This window comes from Erpetoichthys calabaricus, chromosome 1 (genome assembly GCF_900747795.2).
Source record: "Erpetoichthys calabaricus chromosome 1, fErpCal1.3, whole genome shotgun sequence".
Classification (NCBI taxonomy): domain Eukaryota; kingdom Metazoa; phylum Chordata; class Cladistia; order Polypteriformes; family Polypteridae; genus Erpetoichthys; species Erpetoichthys calabaricus.
This window is the reverse complement of record NC_041394.2, coordinates 268,509,619-268,535,964: the sequence shown is the minus strand read 5'-3', so window position 1 is coordinate 268,535,964 and position 26,346 is coordinate 268,509,619. Positions and strand designations below refer to the sequence as shown.

General features: G+C 39.3%; 1 protein-coding gene across 1 annotated transcript in view; it reads left to right on the top strand.

Annotated features, from left to right (window-relative positions):
* The window catches only part of LOC114661741 (voltage-dependent calcium channel subunit alpha-2/delta-1), a 754,616-nt gene that overhangs the window by 131,633 nt on the left and 596,637 nt on the right, over positions 1-26,346 (top strand).

Sequence of the window (26,346 nt, the reverse complement as noted above, 5' to 3'; positions counted from 1 at the left end):
ATGAGTACATATATAATCACTTGCCACATATTTTTCAAAAATTTCTGCACATTAGGGAAATTCCTAAAGACTGGAGGCTGGCAAATATTATTCTGTTGTATAAAAAAGGGTGATTGGGCTGATCCATGTAACTATACACCAGTAAGCTTAACATGCATCACACGGAAAAGTGATGAAAGTCATTATTAAGGAAAAGATCAAGCAGCACATTTCTAGAACAGGAGTATTAGCAAGTATTCGACAAATGTTCAGACTGGGACAGTTGTGTTTCGCCAATAGGCTGGAATTCTATGAGGAAACAAGAATAGCATAGGATTAAAAAGGTGCGTAAAATATTACTTATTTTTATTTTCAGAATGCTTTTTAACTAAAAAATTTGCAGTACCAGTGGCTAGCTTCTCTCTCAGCCCCTCTTGGATATTCTACAATATAAGTATATGTTTAGGGAAGTGTACTATGACTAAATTCTTCCATACTTGGATTCCACAACCCCAATTGCTTTGTTGTCACTTCTGATAGGTAGGAGTAGCAGCTTGATAATGTAGCAGTGACACTGAGTAGCATAGAAAACTACCAAGAATAGAAACAGAGTATACTACCCAGCAGGTCTAATGAGATGATACTAAATTAGAGTAGTGAGTCTTTAGCCTGGGTGTTAAAAGCTGAGACCCAGTAACACAAGCAGGATGATCATTTCACAGTTTTGGGGCCCTGTTGCTAAATGCTTAACCTCTCTTTGTTGTTATCAACCTCATTGACTCTCTCCAAAACCAGGAATAAACAGGGGAACAACCTTTGCTACCTTTAGGGCTATAAACCCACCTACAATTCCCCACTCATAACAGGCCATCCCTACAATCAGATACCATAATACCTCTTTTGCATCAGAATAGCTTCTTTCAAACACAAGCAAAATATACAATGTATGTATTGTAAACTTCATTAAGAAAATGCTTTATGTCACTGTCATGGCTACCTTGAGATGCAATATGACATATCTTATCGAGATATGCTTTCATATGATCAAAGCACAAGAAGGTTAAACTAGGCATGGGACTTTAATAACATAAATTGGTTTTCCAAGAGTAGCTCTTTCGACACTAGGACGCAGTATCTATATAGAATTACTACAAGATCCTGAACCATTGTCAGGCAAACCAATTGAAGAGACAAGTTCAGGCTGTCTGGTGTCTTATCCTGATACTGTCCAGAGACCTCAGCTGACCTTCCTGCTGTTGCCAAATCTGGATCCTTGTCCCCATGGTTATAAGTTTAAAGAAGGTCAACATGATGGATCCACTTGCCCGGCTGCTATGAAGGTCTTGTGTTTCCATGGGGATGAATAACTAAGCTAGGAACAGTATAGCAGTAAGTCGGCTGCCAAGAAAGATAAGAGGGCTTTGCGATTGGATGGACAGTGGTAGACAGGCAAACAAAGTGAGGGCTTTTTGAAGACCCATTGGGAAGATAAAGCAAAGTGGGCAGAGACTGGAAACCAAAGAAAGATAAGTGACAGCCAGGGTAAAAACTGTCATCTTTCTTTTGGAGAAAGTGAATAAAGGAGAAGGAGACTTGGTGGTTACAACATTGTTGCTGCTGAATTTGTTAATTTAGTAGACATTTCTTGTGTCCTATACAACAGGAACATTTAGATGGTTGTTGCAGGATATTGCAATATTGGTTTGAAATAAAAATGGCTGGTCTCTGTTTTGTACATGAGTGTTGTTCATCCCATCACTATATAGACTTATAGTGGCCCCAGACTCCAGACACAAGTGTTCAGACAGTCAAGGGTTAAATTTCTTCCTCCAGTGCACAAGTATTCACAAGTTCTTCCGGGTCAGGTAGAAATTCACCAAAATGGGGAGGAATTCTCTTGACAGCATCCTCTGGCAGCCCCCAGGGACCCTTTCAGGGTTGCTGTCTTAGACTACGGGTCCCATGATACCCTGTAGGTGTTCATTCTGGGACCAGAAAAGAGAAGCACTGCCACCTCTTTAGATGTACTAATAAGCAAAAGAAATAAAAGATAAAATCATAAAGGCATTCATTCGTTAAATGACATGATGTTCAACGTTTGAGCTGGCTAATATTTAATTATCATTGTGTTTCACGTCAATACCTGAATTTAGTTTTATCTTGTGAATTTTAACATTTGAATTTGAAAGGATATAAAATTCCATCCATCCATCCATCCATTGTCACCCGCTTATCTGAGGTCGGGTCGCGGGGGCAGCAGCTTGAGCAGAGATGCCCAGACTTCCCTCTCCCTGGCCACTTCTTCTAGCTCTTCCGGGAGAATCCCAAGGCGTTCCCAGGTCAGTCGAGAGACATAGTCCCTCCAACGTGTCCTGGGTCTTCCCCGAGGCCTCCTCCCGGTTAGACGTGCCGGGAACACCTCACCAGGGAGGCGTCCAGGAGGCATCCTGATCAGATGCCCGAGCCACCTCATCTGACGCCTCTTGATGCGGAGGAGCAGCGGCTCTACTCTGAGCCCCTCCCGGATGACTGAGCTTCTCACCCTATCTTTAAGGGAAAGCCCAGACACCCTGCGGAGGAAACTCATTTCAGCCGCTTGTATTCGCGATCTCGTTCTTTCGGTCACTACCCATAGCTCATGACCATAGGTGAGGGTAGGAACATAGATCGACTGGTAAATTGAGAGCTTCGCCTTGCGGCTCAGCTCCTTTTTCACCACGACAGACCGATGCAGAGCCTGCATTACTGCAGATGCCGCACCGATCCGCCTGTCGATCTCACGCTCCATTCTTCCCTCACTCGTGAACAAGACCCCGAGATACTTGAACTCCTCCACTTGGGGCAGGATCTCGCTACCAATCCTGACAGGGCACTCCACCCTTTTCCGGCTGAGGACCATGGTCTCGGATTTGGAGGTGCTGATTCTCATCCCAGCCGCTTCACACTCGGCTGCGAACCGATCCAGAGAGAGCTGAAGATCACGGCCTGATGAAGCAAACAGGACAACATCATCTGCAAAAAGCAGTGACCCAATCCTGAGCCCACCAAACCGGACCCCCTCAACGCCCTGGCTGCGCCTAGAAATTCTGTCCATAAAAGTTATGAACAGAATCGGTGACAAAGGGCATCCCTAGCGGAGTCCAACTCTCACTGGAAACGGGTTCGACTTACTGCCGGCAATGCGGACCAGGCTCTGGCAACGATCGTACAGGGACCGAACAGCTCTCAGGGACCCCATACTCTCGGAGTACCCCCCACAGGATTCCCCGAGGGACACGGTCGAATGCCTTTTCCAAGTCCACAAAACACATGTAGACTGGTTGGGCAAACTCCCATGCACCCTCCAGGACCCTGCTAAGGGTATAGAGCTGGTCCACTGTTCCGCGACCAGGACGAAAACCACACTGTTCCTCCTGAATCCGAGGCTCGACTATCCGACGGACCCTCCTCTCCAGGACCCCTGAATAGACTTTTCCAGGGAGGCTGAGGAGTGTGATCCCTCTGTAGTTGGAACACACCCTCCGATCCCCTTTCTTAAAGAGGGGGACCACCACCCCGGTCTGCCAATCCAGAGGCACTGTCCCTGATGTCCATGCGATGTTGCAGAGGCGTGTCAACCAAGACAGTCCTACAACATCCAGAGCCTTGAGGAACTCTGGGCGTATCTCATCCACCCCCGGGGCCCTGCCACCAAGTAGTTTTTTGACCACCTCGGTGACCTCAGTCCCAGAGATGGGGGAGCCCACCCCTGAGTCCCCAGGCTCTGCTTCCTCATTGGAAGGCATGTTAATGGGATTGAGTAGGTCTTCGAAGTACTCCCCCCACCGACCCACAACGTCCCGAGTCGAGGTCAGTAGCGCACCATCCCCACCATATACAGCGTTGACACTGCACTGCTTCCCCTTCCTGAGATGCCGGATGGTGGACCAGAATCTCCTCGAAGCCGTCCGAAAGTCGTTCTCCATGGTCTCCCCGAACTCCTCCCACGCCCGAGTTTTTGCCTCAGCAACCACCAAAGCCGCATTCCGCTTGGCCTGCCGGTACCTATCAGCTGCCTCCAGGGTCCCACAGGACAAAAGGGACCGGTAGGACTCCTTCTTCAGCTTGACGGCATCCTTCACCGCCGGTGTCCACCAACGGGTTCGGGGATTGCCACCACGACAGGCACCGACCACCTTACGACCACAGCTCCGGTCAGCTGCCTCAACAATAGAGGCACGGAACATGGCCCATTCGGACTCAATGTCCCCCACCACCCTCGGATATAAAATTAAATAATTTTAAAACAATTAATCAAGCCTGTAAAATCTGATCCACATTTAGTAATTTGTTGAGCAAAGTTTAATGATAAAGTTATCAGAGATATGAGAACTGGCACATTTAAATCCAGGAATCATTTGAACTGTTAAGATATGCAAAGAGGACAGAAAAAAAACCTTCAGACACAGTAACCTAAATGCAATTGTGAGGGACAAAGGAGAAGATGAAGAGCAATACTTTCAATTATTTTCCTTTCCATGTCAAATAGCTTTCCAACAAATGTTAATTTTACGATGTGTGACACGATGGTATAGTAATTAGGGATGCATCCACACAGCTTGAGGAGACTGATTTCAGATGTTTGCACTGTGCCCTTGTGTCTATGTAGGTTTTTCACCAGTTACTCCAGTTTACCTCCTACATTTCAAGGGTTTGTGTTAGCTTAATCAGCAAGTGCAAATCAGATGTAACTGCCCCACGATGGACTGACATCTTGTTCAGGGCTAGTTGTCCCTTTACTCCTGCAAGAGCTCCAGGGTAACATCTAAAGTGGAATAAGCTGATGAGAAAATTGATAGGTGGGCAGGCCATTCTAATAAAGGAGATACCCACTGAGGCAACTCAGTGTATTTCTCCAGGATTATTTCAAAACAACATGTATGTCCTTTTTAAAGTATCAGCCAAGTAGATAAAAGCAGTAACAGTTCTGTACAAACTTTCCACCATCCTTGAACTTTGAATGTGGTAGACGAATGCTAAAATGAGATGAATTTTAATAGGTCAGTTTACATACAAGAAAAATAACAAACTTGTTTATCCACTTTTTGCTTAATGAGTATGAACTTTTTTTTTCGTTAAATGAGATTCTGAGTAGGTGAGGAGCAAATATTATATAGCTCACATTTGTCCTTTTCTTATGATAAGTGACAGGTATATCCAACCAAGACATTTAGAAATAATGTAGCTTCACACATATCTATTTACTACAACGATCTGTCCAAGCCCCAGTGACATTCCAGCAGTTGAGTTTTGCAGTATCTTATCTTGATGGTATCATAAGTTATAGTAACCAGTATACTCAGTAAGCACAAGCTAAATATCTGTTGAAAATCAAGAGGAATTGATCAACAATTAGTTTAAGGAAGATATAATTGATTAAACAAGGAAATAATCACCTAGGCTGTTTAGTGAGACACTCTTCAGGGACCCTAACTTGGAAAGATTAAAAAAAAGAAATCACATAAGGGCATTTTTATAATGATCTGACTTTGCAAAGATACACTTAATGATACTGAAAAAAAAGTTGTATGGTGAAAAAGTCGTTGTATTGTGTTATATTATTGTATAGTATTTGCAAAAATCACATTTGATTAAACCTGCACATGTTTTAAGTATATCTAATTCTTCACTCATGTATTTAATTTTCTGAAACAATTTAATTCAATAAGGAATTGCAATGAGCTTAAACCAGACTCAACAACATCACACAAGAGCATGATCAGGTTCTTGATGGGACATTGGTCCATCACAGAACACAAACCCCACAGGGCTAATTTGGATTCACCAGTTAACCCAACATGTGTGTCTTTAGATATGGGAGTAAACTGGAGAATGCTAGGAGAATGTGAGCATGCTGGAATGTGAACTCAATCTACTAGAGTCGTGAGGCAGCAGAACTAAGAAATGAACCAGTGTGCCACCCAAAGTGTGAAGGAAGAAGGGGAAATTGCTTTTTTAAACATGCCTATGTTGTACAATTTTATAATACACCTAACCACTGCAAAGTGAAAACATCAGATAACACTCTATGAATATTTAAAGATGATTACATTTCCCACCGCCAGACAGGGAAAATAAGTTTTGGGAATCCATCAAATACATTTAGATATTTGTGTTTCTTTTCTTTCAGGTGGCAGTCTAAAGAGAATAATAGATCATTTTCAGAGAGTAGAACAGCTGTCAGGTAGTTGTATCAAAAGTATTGCTTCTTTGAGGATAATCACCATATCTTGAAGCTGGAAATTACTTTGGATAGACAGGATGTGAATGAGGGAATACCATCAAGATAATTTTTACTAAGACCATTTATTAGTTTATTTATGAACCACAATATTTTCAGTAGAAAATCTATTTTGGTACTCTGCAGACTTTTCTGTTTTAGGATACTTAAATGGCAGAAGATTAGTCTGTTATATCACAGTGCACAATTATTAACCTCTTAATCAGAAGGAAGCTTTCCAAATTCCTGGAATCCTCTGATAAATATATGTATTTCTGAATACTTTTCTAAACTTAGAGTAACATTCAACTGATATTAATCAGCTTTCCCTTTCACATTTACCATAGCATCTGACATACTAATGATCCTCCACTGATCATTGCAACAGGTGCAGACAGAAGGCAACACAAAAGGCTCTTTATTGGGCTCTTCTTCAAACAAACAGGCTAGTGGGAGAGGTCCTTTTGGGGAAAGGACAAAGACAACACCACCAAAACAAAGAAGCAAGGAAGGCCCTTAACTCTCTGGTGTCTAATTTACGAACAGAAGTGCTAAATAGGGTGGGGATTTCAGTGCTGCTCACCCATTAAAACTCAGCCCTATTTTTCTATCAGGAGTTGCATGAAATAAGATAAAGAATATGACATTTTTTTATTAAAAGCACATTTAAAAACCTGCTATCATTAACATCAACTTCTCCATCCTCTTCAATCTCTATCTACCATATATTACATGTAGGTTCTACACATATGCTTGTTTTTTATTCATTTTTGAACATACATTGATGCCTTGTCAAATGTTGTTACAATTAACATATCACGTTTTCCAAATAAATACCATTGGTGTTCTTTCTTTTAATTTTCCAGTCAGTTTTATCCTTAGTACACACCAAAATCTCTAGCGTTAAATTAACACATATGGAAATACTGCTGAAAGAGTTCATTTAACAAAGTCAGTTTGGTTGTATAGAAAGAGAGACAGGATGAGAAATGGATGCTCATCTATGGTTATGACAGCTGGCATTATTCAATGTGAATGGCCATTCTGTCATTATGATTAACCATTTAAATAAGATGAATTTATACCTGGATTTGGTTCCCAGTTTGGTCAATGGTAGATAGCGTTAATAGGCACGGTTTTGGAAGCAAGGGAAGAGCCAGTGTTGGATTGGATGGAATTTGATAATGGCATACATACTAACACCTGTACATTTAATCACAAAATTCCAATTTAGGGACACAAATTAACTGAACAAGGAAGTTTTTCAAATGTGGGAAGAAACTGGAGTGCTCAGACAGAATTCTCGAGGAAATATTGAAAGACTTTGCAAAACTCCAAGGAGACAGTTTCCAGACTTTGATTTAAACTTTGGTCTCTGAATTGTTAAGACAGCAGCAGCCGCAACACATACACCACCATGACACACGCACACACACACACACACAGATATATATATATATATATATATATATATATATATATATATATATATATATATATATATATATATATATATATATATATTGTAATGGGTATCTTGTTTTATTATAAAACTAGCAAAATACCCGCGCTTTGCAGCGGCGAAGTACTGCCTTAAAATTTTTATTAAGAAAAGTAAACCTTTTGAAACTGAGGGAAAATATATAAATAATTATTTGTTAAGGATCTCTTTGTATACCACGTTGTCAGTTCGGCCCTCCGGTTGTAATATGACCAAGCTGTGCGCTGAGCTTACTCTTGAGCATGCAACGTACAGTTGGCCATGTGAAAAGCAATCTTGCCTCAAATCAATGCCAACCTTTTGTTGGGTCTGTCCCTGAGACTTATTAATTGTCATTGCGAAGCAGAGCCTTACTGGAAATTGGAGGTATTTGAATTGAAATGGGTTTCATCGATAACTTCGCATCCAGCTTTTGAGAGTTTAAACATTCATAAGCATTAAATTGTCCACTACTCAAATAGTCACCTGTGAATCTAAGATGTTTAAGAGGCATTGGTGGTTGTCCAAAGGTGTAAAATATTTGGCCATTTCGGTACACTTGAAAGTGACAACCGAACAATTCAGCGGCAGCCATCAACTCACATGCAGAACCATAGGTGAAGGGCTTAAGCATTTCACTCTTATAGTGCTCCTGTGTAGTATAATTATCTCCTGTACCGTCATCAGTCCACACCTTGAACCTGTCCCAGTCATTCAATACATAAGACACAATGTTCCTCCGGATATCAAGAGTGAGCCTGATATGGCCGTACAATATGTAACACAGAGAATGAAAAAGGCAGTCGCCATCTCCGGGCATGGAAAGCACTTGGTAAGTGACAGTTCTTTGATCGATGGTGATCACCTCGATAGACATGTTAATGGGGGTACGGTTGGAATGATAAAGGAAATGGGTACCTGAACAATTTAAATTAAGTCTAAAATACCTACACAATAACTATAATCGTAATAAATGAACAATAAAACAGCACAGAAGGCGTGGATTAAATAAAAAGGCTGCAGTTATCATCAGGGAGACGTGAATACCGTGGCGAAGCAAGGAAGGAAATGAAGAGACTGAAGCGACGGACGGCCTATTATCGCACCGCATTTGTGCTTCCTTTTCATCGTCCCAGACGAAATAAAGTTGCAAAAATTTGTGTTCCTCAGTCGGCATAGGTTAAAGACTGCCAATCAAGTGATACACTTGTCTCTGGACTTTAAATGAAGGCACAAAATTTCCGTTAACGATTTGGTTAGTACCAAATTACGTCATTTGAAATGCGCTGTTGTACTTTCGACTGTTTTCAAGAAAAGCTCACTTTGAGGATGTTCGCCATTTAACAGGCCCTCAAGAAGGTCAGGAAGCTTATGTAAAGGAGTGAGAGAGACTTTACCACCGTTACAACACAAACCAGGAGACTCGCATTTCCATCTATGAGCCTGACAATACTCACAGTCAACATGCATGGATCCAATGTGTACTGTTTTGTTATTTTCGTATGAGCCGCTTTTCATTATTGGGATCATACCTAGAAACAGAAGCTCTATTAACTTGTGGATTTGCCTGCGTGTATTTAGCGACAGCGTCTCTATGAACTTGTGGATTTGCCTGTGAGTATTTAGCGACAGCGTGTCTATGAACTTGTGGATTTTTCTGCGAGTATTTGGCAGCAGTATCACGAAGTTGTTTCTGTCTAGCTGCATCAGAAAATGTACGACGACGTCTGACACACCTCCTTTTTACTGTTTTCTCACAGCTTCCAAAATAAGTACGTACATCGGTATCAGTTAGCGCAGGGAAGCCGCCTACCAAATTTCGTGAAGATGGGGCCATAAATACGAAAGTTTAACATGGCGGACGTTGTCGACCGTTACATGTAAAATTTCAAAAATAAACGTGCTTAACTTTTGTAAGTAAGCTGTAAGGAATGAGCCTGCCAAATTTCAGCCTTCTACCTACACGGGAAGTTGGAGAATTAGTGATGAGTGAGTCAGTGAGGGCTTTGCCTTTTATTATTTAACATGGCGGACGTTGTCGACCGTTATGACCGTTACGCGTAGAATTTTGAAATGAAACCTGCTTAACTTTTGTAAGTAAGCTGTAAGGAATGAGCCTGCCAAATTTCAGCCTCCTACCTACACGGGAAGTTGGAGAATTAGTGATGAGTGAGTCAGGCTTTGCCTTTTATTAGTATAGATGTAGAAGTAACTACATGGGAGTGTAAGCTTTAAGGAACAGGAAGCTGATTCCAATTCCCTTTTCTTTTTCTCCTATGTTTAAGGCTTTGCTCTATTTCATTGCTGATTACATTCCAGAAAAGTAAACCTGCTAACCTCAACACAACTAAGTAAGTAAAGGTTGGTGCAGTGGTTACTGGTTTAGGGAAAACAGATCATTATCAGACACTGTACACTTGAAAGATCTCCCTGTTTGACATTTCTAAAGCTTTTCTGAACCAATGTTGGTAAATTTGTCACAACTAACCACCACTACACTGCATCTTCATAAACAGTGTAAGACTTTGCTTGTAATATCCATGGATCTTGCATTACCAGTGCTGGGAAATTGCTTTAAACTTTGATGTAAAAAAGGTCACATTCCTCCTTGCCCAAAATACCTGTATCAATTTCATTATTTCTTGATTTTATATTTATACTGTATATATATAAGCATTGCAGAAAAAACGTGCAATCAGTACTGAATGACCACCTTAAGCCAATTTCACATTATGTAAATTCTTGTAATGGGGTATATCATATTTACCGACCACAGTTGATAGTCTTGTTTGCTAGACCATGTCAGTTTACTCAACTGAAAATCGCTGGGCATGTCTCCGTTACCAGATGAGTGCTGATTATCCAACACAGTTGTGCTGGCCATATTTTGTGACAGACAAAAGCAATGCTGACTGACGGAGCCCATATTGAAGAAAGGGTAAATAGCTTTGGCAAATTCATCTGTAGTCTCTTTTTTTCCATTTTTCCATTCTTTTGTGATGTGTAAACACAACACAGACAAGCTTCTTTTCTGAACATTCACATTGCTTATTCCTAGTTGCTACATTGTACTTAATGGTAAGCATTCATTGGTTATTAGCCCTCACATACATAAATCCTGCCCATACGACTAATCAAAAAGAGTCATGGACAAGTTGAAATGAGTCATTGGATATGTCACATTAGGCCACTGATTGACTCAACTAGCCAATATTATGTAAATGAAGGCTACTACTGAAAAGTTGTGTAATGTAACATAGCCTTAACATGGCTTTGTCTTGGACTGATAAGATGTGAGACACAAACTTAAAGAGTGAGTATAATAATCGTAATGGCACATCTTAAGTTATTCCTCAAAGAACTAAAACAAAATGAGTTTGTTGCTCATGGGTTAACAGAATAATGTGACAGTTTACTTAGAAATTTAAATATTAATTGGTAGCATGGTGGCACAGTGATAGTGCTGCTGCCTCACAGTAATAAAACCAGGGTCCAAAGACATGCAGGTTAGGTGAATTGGTGATGCTAAATTGGCGATGGTTGTGTGTGTGTGTGTGTGCACCCTGCATTGGACTGGCAGTTTTTTTCCCCCCTTGCACCCTGTGCTAGCTGGAATAAGCTCCAGCAACCCCCAGGACCCTGGTCTTTATTAAGTGGGTTAGATAATTACATTACATTATATTATTGAACAAATTTTCATTACAATTGCATTACATTTGGAAAGTCATATGATATATGGAATGGCATAGTCAATAGAGAAACTTTCTCCCAGCTCCAGAATTCAGGGTTCAAATCCTGGCCTACGCATTCTCTGTGTGAGGTTTGCACATCCCATACCGTAGCAGGAAAACATAGGAGTTAGCAATGGACATTTTAAATTGGCCCTGACACCCTGTCCAGAGTTGATTCCTGTGGTGTGACTTACACTTACAAATCTGTGTCTCTGGATTTGAAGTGTTTTTGATAACTGGGTGGTTCAGTGGCTTTTGCTTCCCTTTCATACTACATATATTTTTTACAAACACAATTCTAGATTTCTTTCAAAAAGTGGCAAAACATGGATTTTGGAAATTCTGGTGAGTATAACATTAATATACAACTTTAATGAATTTGTGTCCTTTTTATACCATATAAACATATTCCAAAATGGCATGTCCAGTATTATTGCAAAAAAGAAATCTGAGTTTCTGAGAAGAGAATGGAAACAGCTTATCATCAATACCATTACCTATGTAAACAATAGGCTTAAGTTGAACCCCTCAATAGGAATGTAACTTTGGACAAAATTTTAATATCTATTTGTATTTAAAAGCTGAAATCTTTAGCCATGTAGCTCTAATAAAATCTTTTTACTGAAATGACTTATTTTGAAAATGGTGTAGTAGCTCTAGAGGCTAAACAACTATTGCATTTGGGTGATTTATCTTCTTTTTGTATCAAAGAACATTAGCTAAAAGGTTTAGTACAGGATTGATTGCCAGGTTTTCCATACTAATCTTGATTGTATTGTGGTAAGGGATTACTCAGTGACAGTTGTTTGTGGAGGGTATGATTTTGTGAGCATCTGTCTTAGTCATTTGCTTGCATTTAATCAAAGGATCTTTTGCAAAGTGCTTTGTTTGTTTAGTTATAGTGACATCAAGCTGTAATTGATTATTTTGTATTTCTTCAGTTATCTTAAGCTATTTGGTAAATATTGTAAGAAAATTCTGTAAGAGTTTCTTTTAGGCTCAAGAACTTGCTTGCAGAGTCAGACCCTGTTGGTTATTTTTCTGGTGGAACAGAGAGTTAAATTGTACATCTTTCTACTAACCTGTGGACCAAATATACAAATGAAGGATGTACTTCTGCAAGTGTTTTAGAGTTTGCTCACCAGGAAATGTATTATTTTATATAGAAATTGGAAACCCAGCCACAGGGGATGCACAAACCAGTGTGTTTCTTTGTGCCGGTCCCAAGCCCAGATAAATGGGGACGGTTACGTCAGGAAGGGCATCCAGTGTAAAATTTTGCCAAATCAATATGCGGACAACAATACAAATTTCCATACTGGATCGGTCGAGCCCTGGGTTAACAGCGACCATCACCAGTACTGTTAGCCAACAGGGAGCTGGCAGAAATTGGGCTACTGTTGGCCGAAGAAGTAGAAGGAGAAGAACAGGGGGAGATGTGTCCGGAGGCAGGAGGAGAGGAGGAAAGTAAAGAGAGTGGAACTGAGGGTAGGTACTTTGAATGTTGGCATGACTGGTATGACTGGTAAGTATGACTGGTAAGGGGAGAGAGTTAGACGATATGATGGAGAGAAGGAAGGTTGATATACTGTGCGTGCAAGAGACTAAATGGAAGGGGAGTAAGGCAAGGTGGATTGGAGGTGGATTCAAATTGTTCTATCATGGTGTGGATGGGAGGAGAAATGGGGTAGGAGTTATTCTGAAGGAACAGTATGTCAAGAGTGTTTTGGAGATGAAAAGAGTGTCAGGCAGAGTAATGATTATGAAGCTGGAAATTGGAGGTGTGATGATGAATGTTGTTACTGCATATGAGAAAGAAGATTTTTGGAGTGAGTTGGATGAAGTGATAAACAGTGTACCCAAGGGACAGAAAGTGGTGATTGGAGCGGATTTCAATGGGCATGTTGGTGAAGGAAACAGTAGAGACCAGGAGGTGACGGGTAGGTATGGTGTCAAGGAGAGGAATGATTAAGGTCAGAGGATAGTGGATTTTGCCAAAAGGATGGACATGGCTGTGGTGAATACGTATTTTAAGAAGAGGGAGGAACACAGGGTTACGTACAAGAGTGGAGGAAGATGCACACAGGTAGATGACATCCTATGCAGAAGAGTTGATCTGAAGGAGAATGAAGACTGCAAAGTGGTGGCAGGGGAAAGTGTAGTTAAGCAGCATAGGATGGTCGTCCGTAGGATGACGTTGGAGATCAAGAAGAGGAAGAGAGTGAAGGTAGAGCCAAGGATCAAATGGTAGAAGCTGAAAAAGGAAGACTGCAAGGTTGAGTTTAGGGAGGAGGTGAGACAGGCACTGGGTGGCAGTGAAGAGTTACCAGACAGCTGGGAAACTACAGCAGATGTAGTAAGGGTGACAGGTTGAAGGCTAAATTAAAGGCGTATGATGAGTTGTATAAGAGGTTGGACACTAAGGAGGGAGAAAAGGACCTGTACCGATTGGCTAGACAGAGGGACCGAGTTGGGAAATATGTGCAGCAGGTTAGGGTGATAAAGGATAAAGATGGAAACGTACTCACAAGCGAGGAGAGTGTGTTGAGCAGATGGAAAGAGTACTTTGAGAGACTGATGAATGAAGAGAATGAGAGAGAGAAGAGGATGGATGATGTGGAGATAGTGAATCAGGAAGTGCAACAGATTAGCAAGGAGGAATTAAGGACAGCTATGAAGAGGATGAAAAATGGAAAGGTCGTTGGTCCAGATGACATATCTATGGAAGCATGGAGGTGTTTAGGAGAGATGGCAGTTGAGTTTTCAACCAGATTGTTTAATGGAATCTTGGAAAGTGAGAGGATGCCTGAGGAGTGGAGAAGAAGTGTACTGGTGCCGATATTTAAGAATAAGGGGGATGTGCAGGACTGCAGTAAGTACAAGGGAATAAAATTGATGAGCCACAGCATGAAGTTATGGGAAAGAGTAGTGGAAGCTAGGTTAAGAAGTGAGGTGATGATTAGTGAGCAGCAGTATGGTTTCATGCCAAGAAAGAGCACCACAGATGCAATGTTTGCTCTGAGGATGTTGATGGAGAAGTTTAGAGAAGGCCAGAAGGAGTTGCATTGTGTCTTTGTGGACCTGGAGAAAGCAAATGGCAAGGTGCCTTGAGAGGAGCTGTGGTATTGTATGAGGAAGTCGGGAGTGGCAGAGAAGTACATAAGAGTTGTACAGGATATGTATGGGGGAAGTGTGACAGTGGTGAGGTCTGTGGTAGGAGTGACGTTTGCATTCAAGTTGGAGGTGGGATTACATCAGGGATCAGCTCTGAGCCCTTTCTTATTTGCAGTGGTGATGGACAGGTTGACAGACGAGATTAGACGGGAGTCCTTGTGGACTATGATGTTTGCTGATGACATTGTGATCTGTAGCGATAGTAGGGAGCAGGTTGAGGAGACCCTGGAGAGGTGGAGATATGCTCTATAGATGAGTGGATTGAAGGTCAGTAGGAACAAGACAGAATACATGTGTGTAAACGAGAGGGAGGTCAGTGGAATGGTGAGGATGCAGGGAGTAGAGTTGGTGAAGGTGGATGAGTTTAAATACTTGGGATCAACAGTACAGAGTAATGGGGATTGTGGAAGAGCGGTGAAAAAGAGAGTGCAGGCAGGGTGGAATGGGTGGAGAAGAGTGTCAGGAGTAATCCATGAAAGATGGGTATCAGCAAGAGTGAAAGAGAAGGTCTACAGGACGGTAGTGAAACCAGCTATGTTATATGGGTTGGAGATGGTGGCACTGACCAGAAAGCAGGAGACAGAGCTGGAGGTAGCAGAGTTAAAGATGCTGAGATTTGCACTGAGTGTGACGAGGATGGATAGGATTAGAAATAAGTACATTAGAGGGTCAGCTCAAGTTGGACGGTAGGGAGACAAAGTCAGAGAGGCGAGATTGCGTTGGTTTGGACACGTGCAGAGGAGAGATGCTGGGTATATTGGGAGAAGGATGCTAAGGATAGAGCTGCCAGGGAAGAGGAAAAGAGGAACGCCTAAGCGAAGGTTTGTGAATGTGGTGAGAGAGGACATGCAGGTGATGGGTGTAACAGACCAAGACGCAGAGGACAGAAAGATGGAAGAAGATGATCCGCTGTGGCAACCCCTAATGGGAGCAGCCAAAAGAAGAAGAAGGCTGATTACAGGTATTGTCTGGATTTATCCTTGAAAATAATAGGCTGGTTGGAGTTTAGTCTCTCACTGACTAGCCAATTTACTGTACATATCATTACTTATACATATGACATATATATATATATAATATATATATTTAAATATATATGTCTTCTTTAGCTGCATTTTTATACTTTGTCAATATTTAGAAAGGCCAGGTTTAATGGTTGAAGTCAGTCTTCTCTGACCAAATTTGAAACTCCCATCTGTGTGTGCTTTGGCCCCCACCCGACTACAAGATTGATGTGCATGCTGTCAACCCGCAGGGGAGTTAAGGTCATCTCTGTAACAGGTGTGGATGACGACGAATTAGCTGCTGCTCAGTGGGATATATGCTCATTAGCACCTGTTTCACTTTGTCAAAAATATACTATCTGCTAAGAAACATTTACTTAGAAAATGGGCACACATCAAGCACATAAAAAACAGAATCCTGTTATGTGAATGAAAAAATTTAGAATACAATTCATTTTAATGACTATCAGAACAAAAATACCTGTTGTGATATGATGACTACAGAAGCAAATTAAAAGTAGTGTTATTAAGTTATAGGAGGAGGCCTTTGATTGAAAAATATTAAAAGAAAGCCAGTGGTCCTTCAGGGTTAAATTTTCCCACTACTACACTGTTTTTTGTTTGTAAAAAATAAATATCAATTAAAATGATCAAGGTAGGCAAAGATGAGTCTTATCTTCACCTCAGTTAATGATTTTTATAGACAGAATATCAAGGCATGGCAGAGGTTATTCTAATGTCATTTCTACTGTTTGCAAATAAGGATGCACTCATTTTCCAATCTGGATGCGATTTTATGTTTACCATCAACCTACTTCTTGATTGAGATTACAGTGAATACTTGGAGATTTAGGACTCTGGTTCTGTATGTGTTACTCTTTCCCGCAATGATGAAAAGCTAACTTTAGAGCAGGAGCATTGCTCATGAAAAAGGAAAAAGTCGATCTTGAGAGCAATTAAACTGGCTGGTATGAGATGATTTTCATGCACTTGCAGTATCTCAATCTTTAGTCTGAAACATGATGATGCCAAGATGAGCCAAGGAGTTATGCAGTATAGAGCTTCTGATCATTTAGAGGGAGATAGTTTGGGCATCAGTTGTGGGTGGGTCTGTGCTGCTCTTGCTGGAGGTCAGATGGGCACGGACCAAAAATTAGAGATTACTGATGTACTTGAGATGTCCTATAAGAACTTTGGAATTTTGCAGAAAATGTTGTAAAATTCTGCTAGGAAAGGAAAATTTGATAAAAGTTTTTTGCCACTGATACCTGTTGTGAATGCACCACCATCAAAAAATCCCTAGTTACATACAAAACTCTTGATTAATTCAATAATAAATTCACAAAAACAGGTTCAAAGAACCTAATTAAAATTAAATCAACAACAAGAAACTAAATTCTAAACATATGAAGAAGAAAAATGCAGAAGTAAAAACAAAGCACTCATCACAAAAGTCAAAATATCCAGATATTTAGAGAATATACAAATACAAAACATAATACCAAAGCCAAAATCCTTAACTTCAAAATCTAAAACGTAGAACAAAGTGAAAGACAGAAAAAGCCAAAAAAAACTCAATAGTCACTTATTACCAACTAATAAAAGGACAAAAAGAGAGCAGATCAACATCTACACAAGGTTCATGTCACTGCAACCAGCAAAGGCAACAGGTGGTCCTCTTAGACCAGGGGTCCTCAATCACAGTCCTGGAGGGCTGCAGTGGCTGCAGGTTTTTGTTCTAACCCAGGTTGCTTGATTAGAAATCAATTCTTGTCAATAATTTAATTTCATGGCTTGTTAGTGCTTTAACTCTGCTATGTCAGGTAATTCTCATATCATAGATTTTCTTCCCCTTTCTAAGGATATCATCCAAATGATTTGAAGGCTAAAATGAAGGAGTAATTCTCAGTCCTTCACTTTTTTCTCTTTACTTTCCTTCCAAGTATTTAATTAAACCCTATAGTGTATGATAAATGCACATAGGTGTAAATGGTAACAAGATAAATGGAGAAATGCTGGTGTCTTTGGTCATATGCTTGTTATTGCTAATTAGGAGAAATTAAAAGCCAAGAATACAGCTGTTTAAGACTAAAATAAGCAATAAGGGTTCAAAATCTTAACAAACAAGACAACTAAAGTGTCACTTGAGCAATAAGTGCTTCTTATTAAGCAACTGATTTGGAGCAAAAACCTGCAGCCACAGCGGCCATCCAGGACCGTGATTCAGGACCGTGATTGAGGACCCCTGTCTTAGACCCAAGGTCCTGCTGAAAAAGCCTAATAGTGGATCAGCACCTGAGGGAAATGACCTAATCTGGGTTCTCAATTCACAATTTAGAAAATAAAAAATTATTTCAGTTAACAAAACGCTGCATGGAGTACATTAAACTCATTAAGGAAGCAAGACATACACAATAAGCAATTAAAAAAACAATTAACAAAAAAATCAGTCTACAAAGAAAAAAGGTAAAGAAACCAAATCTCATACAGAATGACCCACAGCGAGACCTATATAAAACAATGACAATACCTTGATGAAAACAAGAAATCTAGATAATGACTGGATAATTGCACAATGAAACTATAAAGACACACGTATTTACAGTATTTAGTAAAGCTTTCCTTCTCTGTAATCTGTACACAGCAAATAATTCCTATTTTTTTGTAATTAAAGTACCAATAGTTAACTAATTTGTTTCACCTATAGTTGTGAATTCAAGAATGCCAAAGGGCAGGTTCAGGACAAAAAGTTTAATTAGCAAGAAGTTACTGACGGGAATGAACAAGATCATGGTCAAGAATAGGGAAATAGTCTAAACACAGAGAACAGAGGGCGAAACATTGTCAATCTATCCCACACATTATAAACAAAAAAAGTATAAGGAAGGCATACAGTTTAAACACATTAGAGGTGATATAGTACCCTAATGCCCCTGCATGGCACAGCACTGAGGAAGTAGTGCTAGTTGGTAAGCAGTTCATTTCCTTTTAGAAAGCCAGAGAGTATTCTTCTGGTGCTTAGTAAGGAAGCAGATTTAGTGATAACCTAACACAGCCCATATTCATATGTGCTAAACTCTCAATGTTTATCTGCAGCCCAGCAACACAGCTATATATAGCTGATAAAAATCTATATCCACTATAACACTCAGGAAAGTGAAAATCAACTCCCATAGCAAATCTTTTGTATTTTACTCAATAAATGTAGAATAAAAAGGCAATTTAAATATTGCACATCCCCATATGCAGTATGTACAGTATATCTTGTAGAAGAGCCATAGTAAAAAGAAGTCAGCCAACAATACAGCATGTTTTTTTAGGCCATTTTCACATATAAGGCAGGGAAGTAAGAATGTTGTGAATTAGACCTTGCATTACTCACTACCTACCATAGTGAAACAGATTTCAGGTAGCCACACTGTCAGATGCAAACCACTAACTGCTAATGCCATAGCCTACAGCAGCACTCTTTTTCTAACCTTAAAATCATCTAAGCTTAAGATCCCACTTGGATGACAGTCAATTGAAAGGGGGGAGTGTTTTTGATCAGACGTTTGCTCAGACATATTTGGGAATCCAGTGTTGTCTAAATTGATGTCACCATATAATATTAACTGTTGTGGGTTAATACAACCATAAAAAACATATACTGCTTAATGAGAGTTGTTAAATTGTCCCTTGTGCTGCCCAAGTGACAGTCCCAGTGGGCACTGCTATAAAGGAGATACTGTAAGCTGTGCTGACATTTCCAAGCTACATTATACAACAATCTGTACAAAAGGCTAATAAAAAAGCATTTTTCCTAAAATATAAAAAGAAAAAGTAAAATTGCAAATAATCTTTATATTTGCTTGATCCTTTTCAGTGTTACAGGTGTTGCGGCTGTCTTTTGTGGTAGCAAAATGCAAAGCAGGAAGCAGTCCAGAATGGGCTACCAGTCAACCACAGAGCCTATGTTCACGTAAAGCCATCTTAAAAATTGTAGTCAATCTGACACCTGTTTTTTGACAAAAAAAACATTCCACAGATATGGAACTTGTAAACACCATAAAGGCAGGCAATAACTGATAAATATGTGTGAATACTCTACATTAAACTCCACAAAGTTTCACTGTAGTGCCGGGTTATGTTGTGGCTAATTTTGTGGCCTCCATGTACAGTATATGGCACTGTGTACACTGTAATTATAAAATGCACAGTACCATATAATATAGCACATGTGGTGGGTACTATTTTACTAATTGTCTCAACAAATCAAAAATTTGTAGTAACAGATTTAAGAGCATTAAATGGTAGAGGCAGCAACATGTGTATAAATATACAGACTAGAGGTGGACCATCAGACATTGTGGTGCAGCCATAGTAATTTTGGACCCTAATAATATTTTAAAAACTCATGAAATGATTATAGATTTTAGGAAACAGTCACCTGCTCACCTATCACTTGTTATACAGTAAATAGCTCGTGACAGAGTCAATCTCCCTCAAGCAATATTGGTCCAATTCTTCACAACCATCATCTATAATTGTCTGGTTTGGTGCTGCCAGTGTTCAGGCTAATGCCAATCTGCAGCACATCATCAGAGCCTATAAAAAGATTGCAGGCTCTAAGTTACCTCACATTTAAGTCCCATATCAGTCCAGGATAAGGAAGCAGGCCACAAAAATCATGGCTGACCTGACTCACCTAGGGCATCATATGTTCCAAGGACTTCCCCCCTGCAAAAACATTCATGTAGTAAAAGCTTAAACAACACATCACCTAAGCAATTTTTACTATGTGCAGTTATTCTGAGTAATCAGGTCTGAACTTCTACTCAATATCTATGTAGACCTGCACACTAGACTACCTGGACATTTTTAATCCTACTTTATCTACTGTATATATTATTTGCATTGCACTTGTATGCTGCATCACATTCTATTTTTCCTTGTATGTTGCACCAGTACTATCAAGACAAATTTCTAGTACACATTAGTGAATTCTAATTCTGAACAGTGAGTAATGTTTTGTTTCTGTTGAAACAGAAGTCTTTGTAAAATTAAGAGGATGTGGCTGTATTCCAAATCATATATGATACTGAAGTACCATAAACAGTATTTATCAAAAACTGTGAAAACTGTAAAACTGCATTTACATCTTTATTGTAAGACAAGACATATCACATCAATCCAATAGATGGGAAAAGACAGCTGTAGAGACACCATGAGTTAACCCCACCCTACCCAACCCCCTCAGTAGCACTGCTCGGCCTGTAATTGCCTCATAATAATAAGAATATCCAAACCTCTTGGAGCCAAGACACCATCAAGTCGTGCAGCTGCCACATATTGTGCACCCATTCTTCTACTACAGTATGCAACTTCTTTTATGATCACTCATTCAATGATTCCATGATCTTTAACAATCTACATAGTCTCCAGTCAGGTCCAAGCATTACACCCTTTTGTATTAATCTTTAGGAACATGCAGGCATTATCTGTGTAGTATCCAGTTAGGTTACAATAACATTCTAAATCCTAGGACTCCCAATCTTGGACTTAATTCCATGTGGATTCTGGACATTCTCCTTTTGGTTGGTTTTCCTCACTGTATTCCAGTTTTCTATCCACGTCCTCAAAGACATGTAGGTTATGTTAAATGGTAAATTGAAACTGTCCCTGTGGGGGTATGCGTGAATGGGCCCTACAATGGAGTGGACTGGCCTGGTCCAAGACTGTTTCCTGCCTGGCACATGGTGTTGCTGGCATGGGCTTTAACTCCATGAAACTGCATGTGGAGCTAAACAAAAGATATTTTAGTGACAGTTCATTAGACAACTGCCCTATAGAGCTAGTTAAATAAAGAATACAAATAAATCACATCTATTAGTGTCAGCATATTTATACATGTACAGAACCTGCTTATAGTACATTTCAGTGAAATAAAAGTTCCAAATGTACATTATCATCAAATTAATAATTCTGCTGATATTTAAGCATCATGTCTATCTATAAATGAAATATAATATATTGAGCTGGTTTTACAAATAATTTTAAGATTATCATTATGCCTTTTATGTTTCATATGTCAATTACTAATGTTTCTTTGAAGAGTTGCATCTCCCTGAAGTTGGTGGCCCTGACCAGCAAATAAATGTGAGGTTAGCACACATGTTTGTTTATCTTTTTAACAAAATTAACTTGGTTAAAAACAGTGAAAGCAAGCAAAACATGTAACACATAGTCCAAACAACAGCTGCATCAGCATTTAAACCAGAGCAGTTGACTGAGGTGTGAAAATTCCTGACGTTGCCTCAGAAAAGTAAAAACTACAACCTGGAAGCTTTCTTTGGCAAAATACATGTCCCCAGCAAGATTTGTGAATATACTCTACTACATTTTTATATCCAACTCTTGGTGAAGAACCAGCGATCTTATTATGTTAAGTATAATGTGTGATTGTGCTGAAGTTCTCATGTGTAAATTTTACATTATCAAGTATACAGCATTTTATAAATGCATTAAATGAATATGCTGTTCGACAAAATAGGCCTGCTGGGAGAAGAACGAGAGGCAGACCCTGGCCCCACTTTAGGTTTTAAATCTATTGGAAGTCCTGGCAAAATCTGGATATTCACCAGGAAGTTTTGGGGGGATAGTCAGTTCGTTGAACAAACTGATAATATGACCTTCACCAGTTAAGCTGGGAAAAAAAACAATGATGAGGATGATGTTATAGATAGCATATGGATGCAAAGAGATCCTATGGTTTGTTTAACATGCATTAGGTTAACTTCAGATTCTTGACTGGCCAGATGTGGCAGAGTTTGGTTGTGTGCATTAATTTGTGCCTGGGATCCAGGGCCAGTGTGCTAAATAATTCCACATTTTTGCCACCCCTGTCTTTAATTAGACATGAAATGATACAGTTAATCGACACATAATACATTTTGTGATACTGTATACAGTAAAATTCACAACACAGTACTCAGACAATACAAAAAAAGCTAAATAATAAATATATTTTGAAAATAAATGAAAAATACTATTTACAAAAACAATTAACATAAAATATTACAGCAGCTAGCTAACTGTAGTTGCCAAGTACCTACAGTTTTACTGCTGAGGGTTAGCGCTTAGAGACAAGGTGAAACCAGCAATTTGATTGACAGCAAACTCTCTAGAAGCATCTTTCGAGGGTGTGCGATGTGGACAGGAGCTCCGTCAAGTCCGAGAAGTCCAATGTTTCCAATGCTGTGAGGTGGAGGCAAAGCACAGATTGTGTGAGGAACATTTTGGGTGAATTACAGGAGTTAGACTGAGGAGCCAGGGGCCCTAATGATTAGTTGTGTAGGGGAAAAAGCATCATGAAGAGGTGGGCACAAGTTGGCAGGTATGCAAGTTAAGAACCGCCTATGAGAAGACAATGCAAGGTTAGGCATAACTTGTTTCAGTGTTTGGCAGCATATTTGTTGTTTTGGGTAGCATTCCCTGTGGTCCATAACGGTGAGGAGGTTTGCACAGTCATGGTATTATTTAGTATTCTGCATTGTGATGCAGTGGCGCAGCATGCAGGTTAGGTGCTTTGGCAATTCTAAATTGTCCCTAGTGTGTGTGCTTGGTGTGTGTGTGTGTCCTGCTCTGGGTTGGCGCCCTGCCCAGGATTGGTTCCTGCCTTGTGCCTTGTGTTTGCTGGGATTGGCTCTAGCAAACCCCCGTGACCCTGTATTCAGATTCAGCGGGTTGGAAAATGGATGGATGGATGGATGCATTGTGATGATAAACAATAAATACTCCCAACTGTCTGAGAGCAGAAACCTGCACATCCTACGTAGCATGTCTGTGTCTGTGTGTGCCTGAGTTTTCCATTGCCATGCACATTATAGTATTTATTACAAACAATAAAAAATGGATAAATTCTGCAAGTGTCCTGCAAACTGAAAAGTACCTGCTCTTTTTAACTAAACACTTGTGTTGCAAACTTAAGAGTCATTTTGCTGACAATGCATTGTGAATAATACCTGAATAGCATCCTACAAATTAACAAAACAAAACAAAATACAATAACTGAAATTCTTGAAATTGAACGACAATACCAAACTCTGGCAGCCAATTTGATTTTTGGAAGTTTACTGTGCAGTGAAAGGTCTGCATTTTATGCACAACTTTAAATTATTTAAACAGTTTTTAAAGGTAGTAAATAATTAAGGAACCCTTTGTATATGTAGAATTCATAAAGTTCATAATTAACTCTCATTTTTGGTGTTATTTCGTGATGTAAAAAATAAAACTTTTTTTCTGCTGCCTGAAGGAATCGAGTCTTTCCATACTCTGGCCTTGTAGACACCTCATCCATGGTGGGCTGTTTCACTGTGATCAATGCTGCAAGGATAGACCATGAATTTGCTACATGGGCAGGAATGTTTCTTTTGTTAGATTGCTTAGTCAGTAGTCTGAATATATTAAAGACTATATATATTAGAGAGTTTTTTCTTAAAATACAGCAGGATATCAGTTAAATCTGCAATATATTTTGTAGGCTTGTTCAAGAACAGTAGGCAATGCTTTACACTGTCTTTCTCTGTCATTACTAAGTAATTATGTGTGTAATTACCACTTAACTACGCATTATTACCATAAATTTTCTGTTTATATTTTTTTAAATACCCTTTCTAATATTTTTTGTAATTAGTGTCTAGATCTTCATATTGTACTTTTAAACTAATAGATGTGAGCTGTATTAGTATATTTTTTTGTTCTAAAAACAGAAGGCAACAGTACTTACTACTGTACCACCCCACTTCCCCAGAGTTATGATAAATTTAATCAAAATATTTCAAGTATTTATATTATGCAATATATATGAAAGCTATAAAGAATTCTGTTTACTTCAAATTTTGTATAAAAAAAACAATAATTCAGACAGTTTACAGTAGATGTCAGCATTCAGCATATCAGAGAATATGTTCAAAATACTGGCTTAACAAACATAGGAATGATCATTGTAGAGCAAAAGCATCAATTTTTTCTCCATCTACAATGCTCAATGTATCAAAAACCATTTATGTAAATTCATTTAATTTATAAAAACATAATATGATCAATTTTAATGCATAAAAAATAATGTTTTAATTGCTTAAGAAACATTTTTAGGAAGGATTGGAAACATTTAGCAGTCTATGATGCCTTCTGTGATGTATTTTCCTTGAATTCTTTTGTTGTGTTAGGTTTCCTCCAAAGACATGTAATTTTTTCCCAAATTAAGGAGAAATTGTTTTCCCTCATTTTCCCTCAGATTTCTTTTTTCATTTTTTCCATTTTCATTTTGTTCTTCTAAACTATGTTTGCTGTAGTATTTGAATTTGCTGTGGTTTTAAGAAAATTATCACTTATTCATTAAAAAGTTACCATGTGTTACCATGCGTATGTTTCCTGCATACGCCAAAAACTGTAACTATTTCAGCAACCTTGTCTTTATTTTTGAAAATTGCAAAGAACTTTGATGCATTGCTTGTTCATAAAAAAAAAAAAGTCAGTACAGTCATTAGTGCTTCTGGGGTTGAGTTTGCATGTTCTACCTCTTTCTGCTTTTGTTTTCTTCTAGTTTTCCTCCAATGTAACAACGATTTGTGTTAGATTAATTTTTTCATTTTTACTTGGTCCAATAGTTGTGTGAGGGTGGATCCTATGATAATGGACTGGCACCTTATCCATGGTTGATTCCTTTTGTTATGCCTGACAATACAAGTCCAGCATAACACAAGACACACAAGGGCTTTGTCCTTGACCTTTTGCATTTTTATATCTACATGCTTCTTTTAGCAGTGTTATTCACAGCTCATATTACTTGTACTTCTTAAGAAATCTCCAGGATTATGACTTTTCTTGCTGAGGTTAACTGCCAGTATAGAGCACACATCTGTAAAATTGAGCCGCATCAAAACAAACTTTATACTATTTGGTATTAAAGCCCACCTTAAGAAAATTAAGAAAATATTTTCATTCACTCCAGGTGATGATACTTTCAAACCTTTAGCTTCGGCAAGGAACCTTGATAACATTTTTGATGTCTTCCTATCTTATTTAACTCATGTAAATCACGTTAAAAAAGTTTCTTACTTCCACCTTCACCTCCAAAACATGTTCTGTGTTTGCTTGTTCTTCTCCTTTTCCGATACAGACAAGCTTATCCATACTTTCGTCACATCCTTCACTGAGGTTCTAACACCAGGTGCCCTTTTGAATGTCTTACCTTATATTGGCTTCAGCAGTTCCAAAAGCCTTCTGCAAGAGTCCTCTATCAGAACTGTAGCACTCAGTACGTGACATCTGTCCTTTTCAGGCTTCAGTGGATCCCTGAGTCTTCAAATCCTATTCCTAACTTTGAAATGCAAAGGACCCCGCCAGTAACCTCCTGCATCATTGCAGTCCAGTCCAACCACTCTGGTCCATTCATGCTGGCAGTGTTCTGAGCAGCAGCTATTTTGATGTAAGCTAACTTATGCCTCATGGCTGAAGGAACCTTCAGTTCTATTGTAATGACCCCAATAAAGTAATTAGACCTGCTCACTCAATTTACTTTATTAAAAAGTAACTTTAAACCCATCTCTTCAAAAAGGCATTTAACTTACACTGACATTCTTAACCTTTCTTTCAGATCAACGCCCAGTCTACAGGTGCTTTTGATGTTAGGTGACATTATCAATTATGTTATTTGTTTATTGCCTTCTAGCACAT